Consider the following 13,756-nt stretch of genomic DNA (forward strand, 5'->3'; position numbering starts at 1 on the left):
TGTAATGACTACAAGCAATAAATAAGACAGTAGGCACCACTCGGAGGATCTGTATGTATTAACTCAATTAGACTCTCCTGTGAGACGTTATAGAATGTAAGCGGTTGTGTTGAAAAGGGAGGAACTCCACGTAACACAGGTCACACCCCAGAACTCACTCTTCTGCAGGGTCCTACCACAGCGTCTGCCGTAACATTGGGCTATGATAGAAGACAGCTACCCTGAGCTCTGGTTAAGAGGTCTGGTGAGTAGAAATCCAAAGGAAAATTGCCTCTTAGGTAATAGGCAGGTTTTCAAGAACTTCAGACAGGATTAGTTTTGGGATACAATCAGAATTACAGTTAACTTTCATAAAACTGAATATATATGTTCATATATATATTCATATATCATATATGTGATGTCATATATTTGATAGTTTTCATTGTTAATTTGACACAATCTAGAATTACCTGACACGAGATAATCAATGGAGGATTGTCTAGATCAGATTGGCCTGTGGAAACAACTTTAAAGGATTGTCTTTTTTTACATTAATTGATCTGAGAAGGCCCACGTACTCTGGTTGGCAGCATTCCGTGGGCAGCAATATTGAAGATTATAAGAATAAAGAAAGTGAAATAATCACAAAAATGTCTACACTCATTTGTCTCTTCTCTTACCTGTAGACATTGTTTGACTAGCTGCTGTAAGTTGCTCTTGAATTGACTTCCCCACGATAATGGACCACAGCCTGGAACTGTGAGCTAAAATAGCCCTTCCTCCCATAAGTCAGTTTTTCTCAGGGTGTTTTATAACAGGAACCTAAGCAAGCAGGTAAACAAACAAAAATTCTAACTCTCTATCTGAATGGCAAGGTGGTATAAAAACATAAACCTGGATGTTTCCTTCTTTGATAGCTAAATGATGTTGGGCAAGCAAGAAAATATTTCTAGGCCCAGTTTCTTCCTTTGTGTCTTCTGTAAAACAGGCCACAGGGGATAAAACTCATAGCTAGTGGAGGGTCATGATAAAGGCTAAAGGACAGCACCCAGAACCATACCCCCCACCACCAGCATGCCCAGTAATCTAGTAACAAATGTGCTATTTTATTATTGCAACTCTTGTCTGAAGGTTGGTTTGGATGTGACTAGGGCTGTAGAGAAGAGTTTTACCAGCTCCAGTGACTGCCAACACACAAACACACACTTCTGAGCCTAGTGAAACTGAACAGATAACACTGGTATTGGAGGGGGCTGAGAGCAGTTGTTGTTCCTAATAATAAAGTGATGGTATTTTGCCATATATTTTCTATTTAATATATATTATATATAATAATATATAATATATATTAACATAACATGTAAACAAACTGTTTTCTCATGAGATTTTTTTCACCCTAATGACTCGACGTTGAAGTTCATTCACCTGACTGGCTGTGACTGTGGAAGGAGACTTTGCTAGACTAACCCCAGCTGACGTCTGGGTGTTCAGGAGGATGCAAGGCTTGCACATTTTCCCTTCCTGGAATAATATAAACACTACAGCCTCATGGGAGGGAAAGATTCCATGTTGGAGAGTGCTGCGCAGGCCTGTGTTCTCCTACTCCGTCTGGCGTTGCCATCGCCCGTTTCACAGACGCTGCAGTAAAGGATGAGTTCTGTTTTGTCGTGAAGTTCGGAAGCTTAATTGAGCACTGTGAAGTGTGACCATCTCCTCACAGCTCCCACCTTGTTCACAAACAGAACATCTTCCTGTTGCTCATCCCTTTCCACTTTCATGATGTAAGACCCTGTTAGAATGGAAGCAACTTAAGCCAAATGTGTTAAAAATTGGCTTTTGTTGGGTTGATATTTTTCTTAAGAGATATGCAGTTTTTAAATGACATAACACCAATGTGGAAGACGTAAGCCACATGATGTGCAGTATCAGCTTTTAATCACTATCAGTATTGACTAAATATGAAAAATGCGCTTCTGTCTGTTTTTTTCCTTCACACGACACTTTTCCCCATGAGCATGCCACATGTTTTTGTATAGTGTTTTATTTATTTCAAAGGTCAATATTAGAACCATAAAATTTGAGTAACAATACTTCAAAGATTTGAAGAAAATCAAGTAAATTCCAAACTATGTTGCTCTATAGTGCAACTATGACGTTGCTCAATAGTTAAGACCCCTGGCGTTCTTGAAGAGGAGCAAGATTTGGTCTCCAGCATTCACATGGCACACATACATGCACATAAACAATAATAAATAGATAAATAAAATAATTCATCAAATATTTGACTTTTAAGGAAAAGTATAACATAAAAGCGAGTGAAAAGTCAATATAAATCCTAAGTAAACCACAGTGATTACTCATAATTTCTATTTATTTGACAAAGAAAGCCTTAAATGTTATAGCTTACTCTTTTGTATAAGTTTTCAAAAATTACGATTCTCATGATTTTTCTAAACCCAGTTCATTTAAATGCTTTTGTTGTAAACATGGTAGAAACTTCACTTAGGGCTTTCAAACGTGCTGATATTTAATCAATATTTGCCTTTTAAATTGATATGAGTTTGAAGTCTTCACGTGTTCCTATTTTGGCTTTCTGTGAAAAGTTAGAAAGAAGAGAGAAACCACCAGTTTTATTTGAGTTCTCCCGTACTCGTGTCCAAATGATCATTTCAACTTCTTGAAGCATTCTGTGTGGCTGCGCATGGACAGCCTTCAGCGTCTCTGTCTGCTTTGCATTGCCTACACAGTTGTACTTCTAAAACAATGGGAGATCAGCCCATTTTCAGGTTTAATGTTTTAAGGCTTTTTCTATTGCCTTTCGATCTAACTCAAAATATTTTAGTCTTTTAATTCAAGCCAAATGTCATCTCATTCTACCTAGGATCAGGACCACAGGCTGTGCCAGCTTATCATCAGTAAAGATTTCACCTTGCAGTTGGAACCATTTCACAATGAAGCAAGGTAGGCTTGAGGGCTGTTATTGAACATTTTCTTAAATTATCATTAATTCAGTGTTCAGTTGTATTTTTGAGTAAATTTTTAGAGGACATACAACAAGACTCCACTGATGACACTTTTTATTTAAAAAGCCATCCTCTGACTTTTTTTCAGATCATATAAATATATTTCAAAACCTACTTCAAAGATGGTATTTTAGTTGACAGCTGTATGAAGTCTGATCTGGCCTTGAATTTACAATGATACTTCTTCCTTGGCCTCCAAGTGCCAGGATTTCGGGATGAGCCCCATACCAAGGTATATCCATAGTTTAAAAAATATTCTATTCTTCTTCACTCATTTATTTGTTAAAAGACAATATGCCTCACCTGGGTCAGATAGGCCATCATAAAGAAATCTGACAACAAATGTTGAGAGGATGTGGAGAAAAAGAAACTTTATCCACTGCCAGGTGAGTTACAAATAGAGCCATTTGGAAATCAGTTTGAAGAACTCAACAGTTTGAAGAACCTCAAAAACTTAATATTTGAATTACGTTATGACCCATCTATTTCACACCTGGACATACACCCATCACTTCCACACCCTAACACAGAGTTATTTACAGTGCCGTAGTTCCTGCTGTCTTTCTCACAACAGCAGGGAAATGGAGCCAACTTAATATATCCATCACCAAAGTAATGGATAATGGAAATCTGGTGCAGATCTATAATGGTATACTATTCAGCTCTAAATAAAAAAAGTATCACAAAATTTGCAGGAAAATGTATAGAGTCGGAAGGTATAATATTAAGTCATGTCATACAATCTCAGAAAGGAAAAAAAATCCCATCCTACTCTCCTGCACATAGGAATTATATTCTATGTGTGTAGAGGAGGGTGCTGAGGTGTGGTGTGGGCATGCAGGGGATATAAAAATGTACTCGTGGGTACAATATAATATGAAGAAAAAATAAAGTATGTTTTGGTGATAAGGGAGGACAGATTAAGGTAATAGTTATATATATATATCATGAAAGAGGAAAGAGGATTTAAAGGGAATCATTTTCCTAGTTTTAACTCTACTCTGGGTTTTTCTTTTTTTGTGTGGCAAATGAGTGCATAAAAATATATCTGAGAGTGAAAGTGTGAAATCCAACGGGAAGCTCTATTGCATGGGCTATTCTAACTTTACAGAAGTCCAGTGATTTTTTTTTTTTAAATAGATTTTTGGATAGAGCTAATCTTGCTTCATGAAGATTTTTATTTGTAAGTTCTTCACAGTGAAGTTTAATTATAATAAATGCCTACCATATAATAGATGCCTACCATTAAAGGAGGGGGAAAAGCTAACATGTATGTATTTTTATTATATAAAATAGATTTGTGTGAAGGCAGCCATTTCTGCTGTCTACATTTTTTAAAGGAGTGATGGAGCCATCTACAAATCATTTCAGAGAGAATCTCTCAAGGCTTTTACGACTCTTCTTTCCCACTGGATTCCCCTACAGAAACTCTCAATCCGATCGCTCTTTGACAACTGCCTCAGAATAAACTCACCTATTATACTTAGAAATTGCTCTATATTTTTTAAAAGACCCCATGTCAGCAAAATATAAAATTATATTGTCTGACTAATTCATTTTTACTTCCTTAAAGTACTTGCTGGTTACAGTTTGTGACAGTGCACAGTTAGACAACTGGTTCGACTTTTAAGCCATGTCCTTAACGCTGGAATCTGATAGAAAGGGTCCATTTTCTGCACAGCATTGTGAAACCTTCTGATTTATCTTTCTGACTTCTTGTTTCATGGCCCATTGTAGAAGCACATTGGTTCGTTAATGACAGATACAGATGGTGTCCATCTGCTCCTCATCTTTAACTCTAAAAGTGGAGGCATATAGATACATGAAACACTAGACTTGCAAAATCAGATGCAATCTAGCAGCTCAAGAAAAAAAAGTTATTTGATCCATGATTATATTTTTCTACATTCTTGATCTTATGTTACAGGCAAAACAAGGACAACTATGTTCTAAATATAAATTTTAATTCAAAGTCCACATTTCTGTTCTACTGAAAGCCACCTAACAAATAGCGAAGATGTTATGAAACAATTTTCTGCAGATGGCTTATCTCACATCTGCCTTGGTAAGCACGAGCATTTCAGATGTTTTTCTGGACTTTTGTTTTAGTAAACTAATTCTTTACACAATAAAAGTTCAAGTATTTCTGAACTGAATGTAGCTAGATACACAAGAAAGAGTCAATACTTCTGAAAACCTCAACAGACACTGGATTCTAGAAGGAAAAAAAACCACTATTTTATAAAAACAGAAGATATGATCATAATTATGATTTAAATCCTGTTTGTTTTCTTTCTATTTTAAAATTATCCCCAGCCAGAATATATTATGCCAATGCCCTCCACAGATACCATACCATGAAGATGTATAGGGAATGCCAAAAGCAAAGTAGATATTCCCGTGAGAAGTGTTAACTACAAAGAGAAGTCATGCACTTAATAAGATGGATAGACCTAGAGCCTTCAGAAAGAAAACAGGGAGCATGAATAAATACTTGAAATAAATGCTCCCAGGAAGACAGCATTAAAAAGCAAAATACCATTAGAACTTATTTTAATAAGGCTAGTGGTAATGTTTTGAGTAAATTTTCTAAAGGCAATGATAAATACACTATTCTTTCATGGATGTAAACATTTTAAATGCCAGATTTTTATATATATCTTCAAGGAAGTATATACATAAATGTTGCTGTATTTAGGTTCATGTGTGTGCTTATGCGTTGTATGCATTTAGGCTCAAAATGAATGAAAGTTATTCTTTTCATTTAAATTTCCATTACAGAAGTATTTGAAGATCATATTTGGTTCTATATTATTTTTGTCATTTTCTAGGATTACATATGTTTTCTGATTTTCTTTTCTAACATATTTTTTACAATTTTCTATTAAATATTGTTACATATACATTTATATCATTACACATATATATAATAAACTACCTATAGCAAGAAGATCCACAAAATAATCAGGAATTATATAAAAGCTACATTCATAGTGTTTTGGCTATTTATATTTGGCAGCCTTGAAAAAAAAACCATCTTTCCTATCTTGGTGTGTCTAAAACTCTGAATGTAAATCAGTATCTATCATCTCTCATCATTATCAACTTAAAACATTAATATACACCTAAAAACACATTAACCCCTAAACAGTTAAGCTTAATTGTAAAACTAAACTATCTGGTCTTCAACCCCATCAGAGACTTGAGAAGGAATAAAGTTAGTTGCCTAAGTATGCCGAGAGTGCAGGTTGGCAGCTTCCCAAATGAGAAGATGACAGAGACAGTTTGTTGCCTGAAGAATCATCCAAAATTATCTACAATGTTGGAACATGACACAGTTTGTTTCCTTATATTCTAACACTCTTCTATCCTCAAATAGTTATGAAGATGTAGTAAGAAATCAATGCACTTAAAAAATATAAAGGGTTATGCTTGAAAGTTTTTATAACTGAGTTAATTACAATCCATTTGCACCCAGATTCAATTTTCTTTTTACCTTTTCCCCTGAAAATTAAGTCTGTGTTCAATAAAGTGATGTTTTTATAGGTTAAACTAAGTTCATCATATACTATAAATATAATATGCCACATTACACACTACTGTACAATTATCAGGATGTTTTGTAACATGAGCTAACCACAGAACCACCTAGAGTTGGTTTTTTGTTTGTTTGTTTTGTTTTGTTTTGTTTTATCAAGTGCCTAAATATCTGAAACTTCTTTTGTGGGCACTAGAAACACAGGAGGAAAGATAGACTGACCAAAGTGACCTGAGAAAACCTTCTATAGTTTAATAAGAAGAAAATGTATACCCAGAATATTGTTTCTCTACAGTCTAGGTGGCTAAGGCACATCAGTTGCGCCCAAAGTCAGCTTTTTGTAAATGAAGACACTAAGTTCTTGAGATGTGATATAATAGTTTCAAAGCCACAGGGTTGCACAGTACAGTTGATCACTCATGTTCTTAAAGTAAGTGTGGAAAGATCAGGCCTGAAGCTGTATTCTGAGAGAAGACTGCAGAGCGTCTACGTGATATTTTGTCATAGCTTGTAATGGCTCCTTGCATTGCCTTTGTGCTTAAAAGAGAACCTGCCACACAGCAAAAAGCCATCGTCATCTACTGAAAAATCATATTTAAAAAACCGAATCGGTGGAGAGGAGAGAGAAAATAATTTTTTTAAAGGAAATACTTATCAATGAGTTCTGAAAACAGTAGGGCCCATTTAGTCTTTAAAACACTTAACTAATTCCAGAACTTTAAAAACAAAATCCAAATCAGGGTCAAATCCAAATCAGGTGTTGTGAGAAAAAGCACCTGCTGCCAAGCATGAGGTCCTGAGTTTGACCTTCAGAAGCCCACATGGTAGAAGGAAAGACCTGAGTCCCACAAGTTGCTCTCTTACTTGCACGACCCGCCATCCCTTGAAGGTCCTCCACTCCAAAACCACTTGTGATGCTTTTAAAAATCTGAAACACTCACAACTATCTTCTCCCTGTCTTCCTCTTTGGAGATTTTTGTGGGTGAAGAAACAATGAAAAGTTAACTATTCACCTAAGTATGAGAAAAAATGATCTCCAAAGTCTATCAGATTGTAAATATCCTTTAGGAAAGCTAAATCAACAAGCATTGTGAGGAATGCATAAAATAAGTAATAAACTGTGATTAATATAAGCCCAAGTTTTACATACGAATGCAGAATTAGCATTCTAAAAAGCTAGCATATGTGGACTTTTCTGTTTTGTTGGTTTGCTTCCTTGTATCCTAAAGGACTTGATTTTAATTCAGTGTCAGAAATTAATGACTATTTACACTTATTTATAACACACAATGATTTATTACGTCATAAAAAGAAAAGCTTAAGTTGTGGGTCAGCATCCCCCACTTTGAAATATGAACATTGTGATAAGGAGCTGAAAAGTGATTCCATTCTGAGCTATAGTTTTATGAAAAAGAAAGATTAGGTAAACAGACAAGAAAAGATAAGGAAGTTGAAGAATAAAGTAAGAAGGAATAAAGACATAGAACAATATTTTTTACAGCACTGTTTTACAAGGTAACAAATGTGTATGCTGGTATAGTATTACATGTGGAAAAGGGAACAAGAAATGTCAAATATAAGGGCATGAGGAAGGACTGATTGCAGGTAAAAGTTGCTATGAAAGGCAATATAAAACCAATTGTTTTTTAAATTGTAACTTTGCCATTAGATTTTTGGTTTCGTGGTAGATAAGTGCATAAAATATATTTGATAATAAATTGTAACAATTAGAATGAAGTTTCACAGCCTTTACTCTTAATGACAATTCTAATTGTATAGATGTTTCTGAGTTGTGTAGAGTTTGAGTCTGGTAAATTTTGATGTGCTGTTAGGGTTTTCTTTTAAATATTATTATTATAAAGCCTATGTGATATTGGCTACAGGCTTGCTGTGCATTGTATTTTTTATGTTGAGGTATGTGCCTTGAATCCCTGCTCTCTCCAAGACTTTTAACATGAATGGGTGTTGGATTTTGTCAAATGCTTTTTCAGCATCTAAAGAGATGATCATGTGGTTCTTTTCCTTCAGTTTGCTTATATGATGGGTTACATTGATGAATTTTTGTGTATTGACCCACCACAACATGCCTGGGATGAAGCCTACTTGGTCATGCTGAATGATATTTTTGATGTGTTCTTGGATTTGGTTTGTGAGTATTTTGAGTGTATTTCACATCAACGTTCATAAGAGAAATTGGTGTGAAATTCTCTTACTTTGTACAGTCTTTCCATGGTTTGGGTATCAAGGTGACTGTGGCCTCATAGAATGAGTTTGGTAATGTTCCTTCTGTTTCTATTTTGTGGAATAGTTTAAAGAGAATTGGTATTAGCACTTCTTTGAAGGTCTGGTGGCCTTCTGAATCCACCAGATCCACCAGGCCTTGGGCATTTTGGGGGGGGGGGGGTCGGGAGACTTTTGATGACTGCTTTAATTTCCTTAGGAGATATAGGACTATTTAATTTGCTTACCTCATCTTGATTCAATTTTGGTAGTTGGTGTCTATCAAGAAAATTGTCTATTTCATTTAGGTTTTCAAATGTTGTAGTATATAGGCTTTTGATTCTTTGTGTTTCCTCAGTGTCTGTTATTATGTCTCCCTTTTCATTTCTAATTTTGTTGATTTGAATACTCTCCATTTGCCTTGTAGTTGGTTTGACTAACGGTTTGTCTATCTTGTGGATTTTCTCAAAGAACCAGCTCTTGGTTTTGGTGATTCTTTGAATTCTTCTCTTTGTTTATAATTTATTGACTTCAGCCCTGAGTTTGGTGATTTCCAGCCATCTACTCCTCTTTGGTGAGTCTGCTTCTTTTTGTTCTAGAGCTTTCAGGTGTATTGTTAAGTTGCTAGTCTGGGATCTCTCCATTTTCTTTACAAAGGCACTTGGTGCTATGAGCTTTCCTCTTAGCACTGCTTTCATTGCGTCCCATAAATTTGGGTATGTTATGCCATCAGTTTCATTGAATTCTAGGAAGTTTTTAATTTTTTGAGCTTTTAGGCTTTCTGTCATTTCTGTTGTTATCGAGCTCCAGCTTTAATCCATGCTGGTCTGATAAAATGCAAGAGATTATTTTGATTTTTTTGTATCTGTTGAGGTCTACTTTATGACCAAGTCTGTGGAGTTTGGAGAAGGTCCTGTGAGGTGCTAAGAGGAAGGTGAATTCTTTTGTGTTTGGGTGAAAAGTTCTGTGTATATGAGTTAGGTCCATTTGATTCATGATGTCTATTAGTTTTGTTGTTTCTCCATTTAGTTTCAGCCATGAGATCTATCTATTGGTGAGAGTGGGGTGGTGAAGTCTCTCACTATTAATGTTTGGGTTCAATGTGATTTCAGCTTTAGTAATGTTTCCTTTGATGAGTATGAAATGTCCTTCCCTCCTATTTTGATTAGTTTGGGGGAGACTGACTGTATTTTGGCTTAAAAACACAGACTTAGATCTGTCTCTTAGCTGGCTGTATGGAAATTCTCTTTAGTTTTATGTCAAGGTGTAGGTCTGTTGTTGAAAAGTAATAATGGTACCACCTTAACTGCTTTATGAAAAATAAAAAATACAAAAATAAAGGATCTGTGTGTGTTTGTGTGTGCGTGTATGCATGTGTGTGCGCATATGTGTGTGTGTGTGTGCACACATGCACACATGCTAAATACATTAGAAAGAAGAGAAAGGCTTCATGCCAATGACACGCTGGGAATGCTATGCTCCATAAGCATTTGATCACACGAGTCCTGCTCATCTGTTTGAGGTTGACCTCGTCAATGCACAGGGCTTTCCAGAAGCTGACGCTTCTCTTTTCTGTGATGCAGTGATCCCGATACTCTACCAAAGCGACTGTGAGGACTGAAGAGTTAAACCATTTTAAGGCTCACAGACTTTGAAACAAGCAGAGCTTCAAACAATGTGTAAGAAGTAGCAAGCAGTTAAGCTGGTACCATTATTACTTTTCAACGACAGACCTACGCCTTGACATAAAACTAAAGAAAATTTCTATACAGCCAGCTAAGGGACAGATCTAAGTCTGTGTTTCTAAGTCATAATACAGTCTCCCCCCAAACTAAAGAAGACAGGAAAATGAAGTCAACCCTTGATATAGAGAAAGCACACACTCCCCAGTAGACATTTAACCAGTGCAACTAAAAATGCCTCTATTTTTTAATACGGTTTTTGTACCCCCAAAGTTCTCTCAGACCTGCATGGTGGTGTTAAATGTGGGCCTGGTAACCCAAGTGTGGTGAGCCTGCTGGTGATGGGAACCTTCGTGTTGGGGCTGAAGTGCCATCTGTCAAGTATAGTTTATCAAAGGAGAGGGGGCCATATGTCATGAAAAAAAAATGTCTGGCAGAGTGGGAAAGATCCCTTGCAATTCTGCCCTGTTTTGAAAAATCACAATAACGGAGCCATGGGCTTTCTTTTAAGGGAAAATTTAGTTACTATCATAAACATTGCAAAAAGCTACCCAAATAGTTTAAAATAGGCTTTTTGTTGAAAGCATAAATGCATTCACTGTAAGCAAATATGCAATGGCTTATAATTTAGATCTCCTCAGTGAGATCTTACCTGTGTTGGTAAGAGTGAGTCAATAGGCCCTGCACAATGAACATGAAAAAAAAAAAAACTGAGTGCAAAGCTATATGCAGACTTAAACTGTTCACTAATGCAAGAGCCTCCCCATCTGTGGAAGGCATTAAGGTACTGTAGAACCATAAAACATCATTTCCGTGGTGTAGGGACCCGAGGGAAATTCCTCTTACATCAGAGAATCACTTAATGGTGTTTAGGCTACGTCCACCAGCCAGCTCTGCTCTGCCAAAGGGCCAAATTATCCCACCTCAGAAGCTGAAAAATGCCACTACTCAAAAACCTACCAGTCAGAAGTGGCTAAATCTATGCTGACAGAGCTTAACCATCTGTTAGCTCTCTCTTTCCCTTCATCACTCTGTACACACGGAAAGAAAGTTGTGTGTATGTGTGTGTGTGTGTGTGTGTGTGTGTGTGTGTGTGTGTGTGTGTGTGTTCAAAGCCAAATGAGAATGAACTTTTAAATTAAATACCCTCAGAAACAAATTTACCCACTTGAGCTTTGCCACTGCCTGGGGCAGCTAAAAACCAAAACAGGATGTTTTTCTGAAAGGAGCAGTCAGTTTACCTTACTGTCTGGTTACCGAGAACCACCACCCACCTTGGCGGGCACTGTCTTGCTCCAGCGGAAGGCTAATTAAGATTCAATTTAGGCCACTTAAATCTCCAAGTTCAAAAGTCCTTCCCCAACTTTAATAGTTCTCAGGGCTCTCTGACAACTGTTATGTACAATTTCTAAATCTTCAAAATTGCCCCCACCCTATAAAGTGCTCTTTTGTCATCTCAAGAATAAGCTAGTGCTGCTGTTTCATTTGAGGAGATGCCGGGCTGGGGCTCACAAATACTCCCAGTGCGACGTTTAACCATCTGGCCGCTTTGAACTAGGAAAGAAGGCTCACGTTCTCCTTGACCTCCTTATCTGGAACACAGTCTCCCCCTCAAGCCCAGGGAGAGCCTCTCTGCAGTCTCCTTACCTGATTAAGTCCTTCCGGAAGACAGCAGTGGTCACGAGAGTCCTTTCTATAACCTCATCAAACAGCATAGGTTCCCACAAAAGAAGAGACGGAGGGTGAAACACTGCTCACCAAACCTCAGGCAACCTTTGTCCCTGCTTGCTGTGTATTCTCTGGACAGTCATCTCCACTAAAAATCATTTACTAAAATTGCCTCCTGCCTGTACTCCTCTTTCGTTTATGAAGAAGGATGTTGCACACCACCCAATGCTAACAGGTTAATAAGTACCCTGTGCCACCATGTACTTGAAATACTAAAGTCTAGAATGTCATCTCCTGTTAGCCCAACCATTGTTGGTTTATTCCAGAAGACACAATTAATAGCTAGTTGGAAAGGGAAAAGGTTTTGTTTCACAATTTAAAAACAACAACCAGGGCCTGCCATTTTTTCCCCAGTGGTTACATACCTGCTGGCTGTTGTGTCTAGCCTGAATTCAGTTTCAGGACCCACAGGTGGAAGAAGATATCTGACTCCCACAAGTTTTCTCCTCACTTCTGCATGTGCACCATGGCATGAACACATATAGATGCACTCATGTCACAAAATAAGGAGAAAATAAACACATGTAAAAGTGTTTAAATAAATGATTTTTAAAACATGAACAACAATCAAACATACTTTTAAATCTCTTAAATTTAGGAACTGATTATATTTTCCATAGTTGAATATTTAAAATTAGGTAATACTGAATAATAATAATAATAATAATAATAATAATAATAATAAATATAGTAGTCATTATATTAAAGTCATCAAGATTTTGAATTTTAGACCATGATATGGGTGATTCAGTAAATTATCTGAAAAATCTGCTAGGCTAGAGCTTTGGTTAATAGGAGCAAGACTCAGGACCTTTCTTGCTTTGGGTGATGCCAGCTGTAAAACTGGTGGTTTTGACATAATGTGACCACGAGCATCAGTAGAAAGTTAGTAGAAACATATATTCAGACGTAAGGGGAGAATAGAGAAGTGGATTATATCAAAAACATGCCTACATGGACTGGGAAAGCCCAAGAAGCCTCAACCCTACACAAAGAACTGAGGAAAACTGGGAGTCGAAGAGATGGTCTTCTCCAAAGAAAAGCACACACATTTGTCCAATGTTAAATGGGCATCCCTGAAAACATACAGAGAGCATTATATGAACGGAGCAGGTTATATTTAGAAGTAACTGTATGTATATGCATATACATATATGCATGCAGATAGCAATTAGCATAAAAAGAGGCCATGAATTTGAAGGGGAATGAAAACTGGACCATATGAAGGGTTTAGAAGGAAGAAAGGGAAGGAAGACATTTTGTGATTATGTTGTGATCTTAAAAATAAAATAAGAATTTTTAGACAGAAAGAAAGTGGAAGCCAGCATCTTTACTAGTCATCTTAGGTGAACCAGTAGTGGACTGGCCAGAAATTTAACCAAAGACACTATAAATGAAAGGCTAAGCAAAAACTGGCTGAATAAAAAAAAAGTAATAATAAAAGAGCAGGCAATTAATAAAAACTACACTTTTATTCAAGGAAAGTCACAATAGCCTTTCAGAAAAGAAAAAGCAAAAGACTTAGAACTGCCTGAGCAGAGGATGTTGCTTCGCTGCCAATAGGCACATCAGACTAGAACTAA

At 36.7% G+C, this 13,756-nt stretch overlaps 1 long non-coding RNA gene across 14 annotated transcripts in view; it reads right to left on the bottom strand.

Moving 5' to 3' along the window:
• The window catches only part of LOC311608746, a 136,787-nt gene extending 124,524 nt beyond the window's left edge, over positions 1-12,263 (bottom strand). For 13 of the 14 annotated variants that reach the window (XR_014783125.1, XR_014783126.1, XR_014783127.1 and 10 more), the window contains exon 1: positions 12,093-12,263. This is a non-coding gene — a long non-coding RNA (uncharacterized lncRNA). Of the gene's footprint in view, positions 1-662; positions 805-12,092 lie in introns of all 14 variants that reach the window. The other variant, XR_014783132.1, reaches the window with a different exon arrangement.
• Between the last annotated feature and the right edge of the window lie 1,493 nt (positions 12,264-13,756).

This window comes from Acomys minous, assembly GCF_964271855.1.
Source record: "Acomys minous genome assembly, chromosome: 11".
Lineage (NCBI taxonomy): Eukaryota > Metazoa > Chordata > Mammalia > Rodentia > Muridae > Acomys > Acomys minous.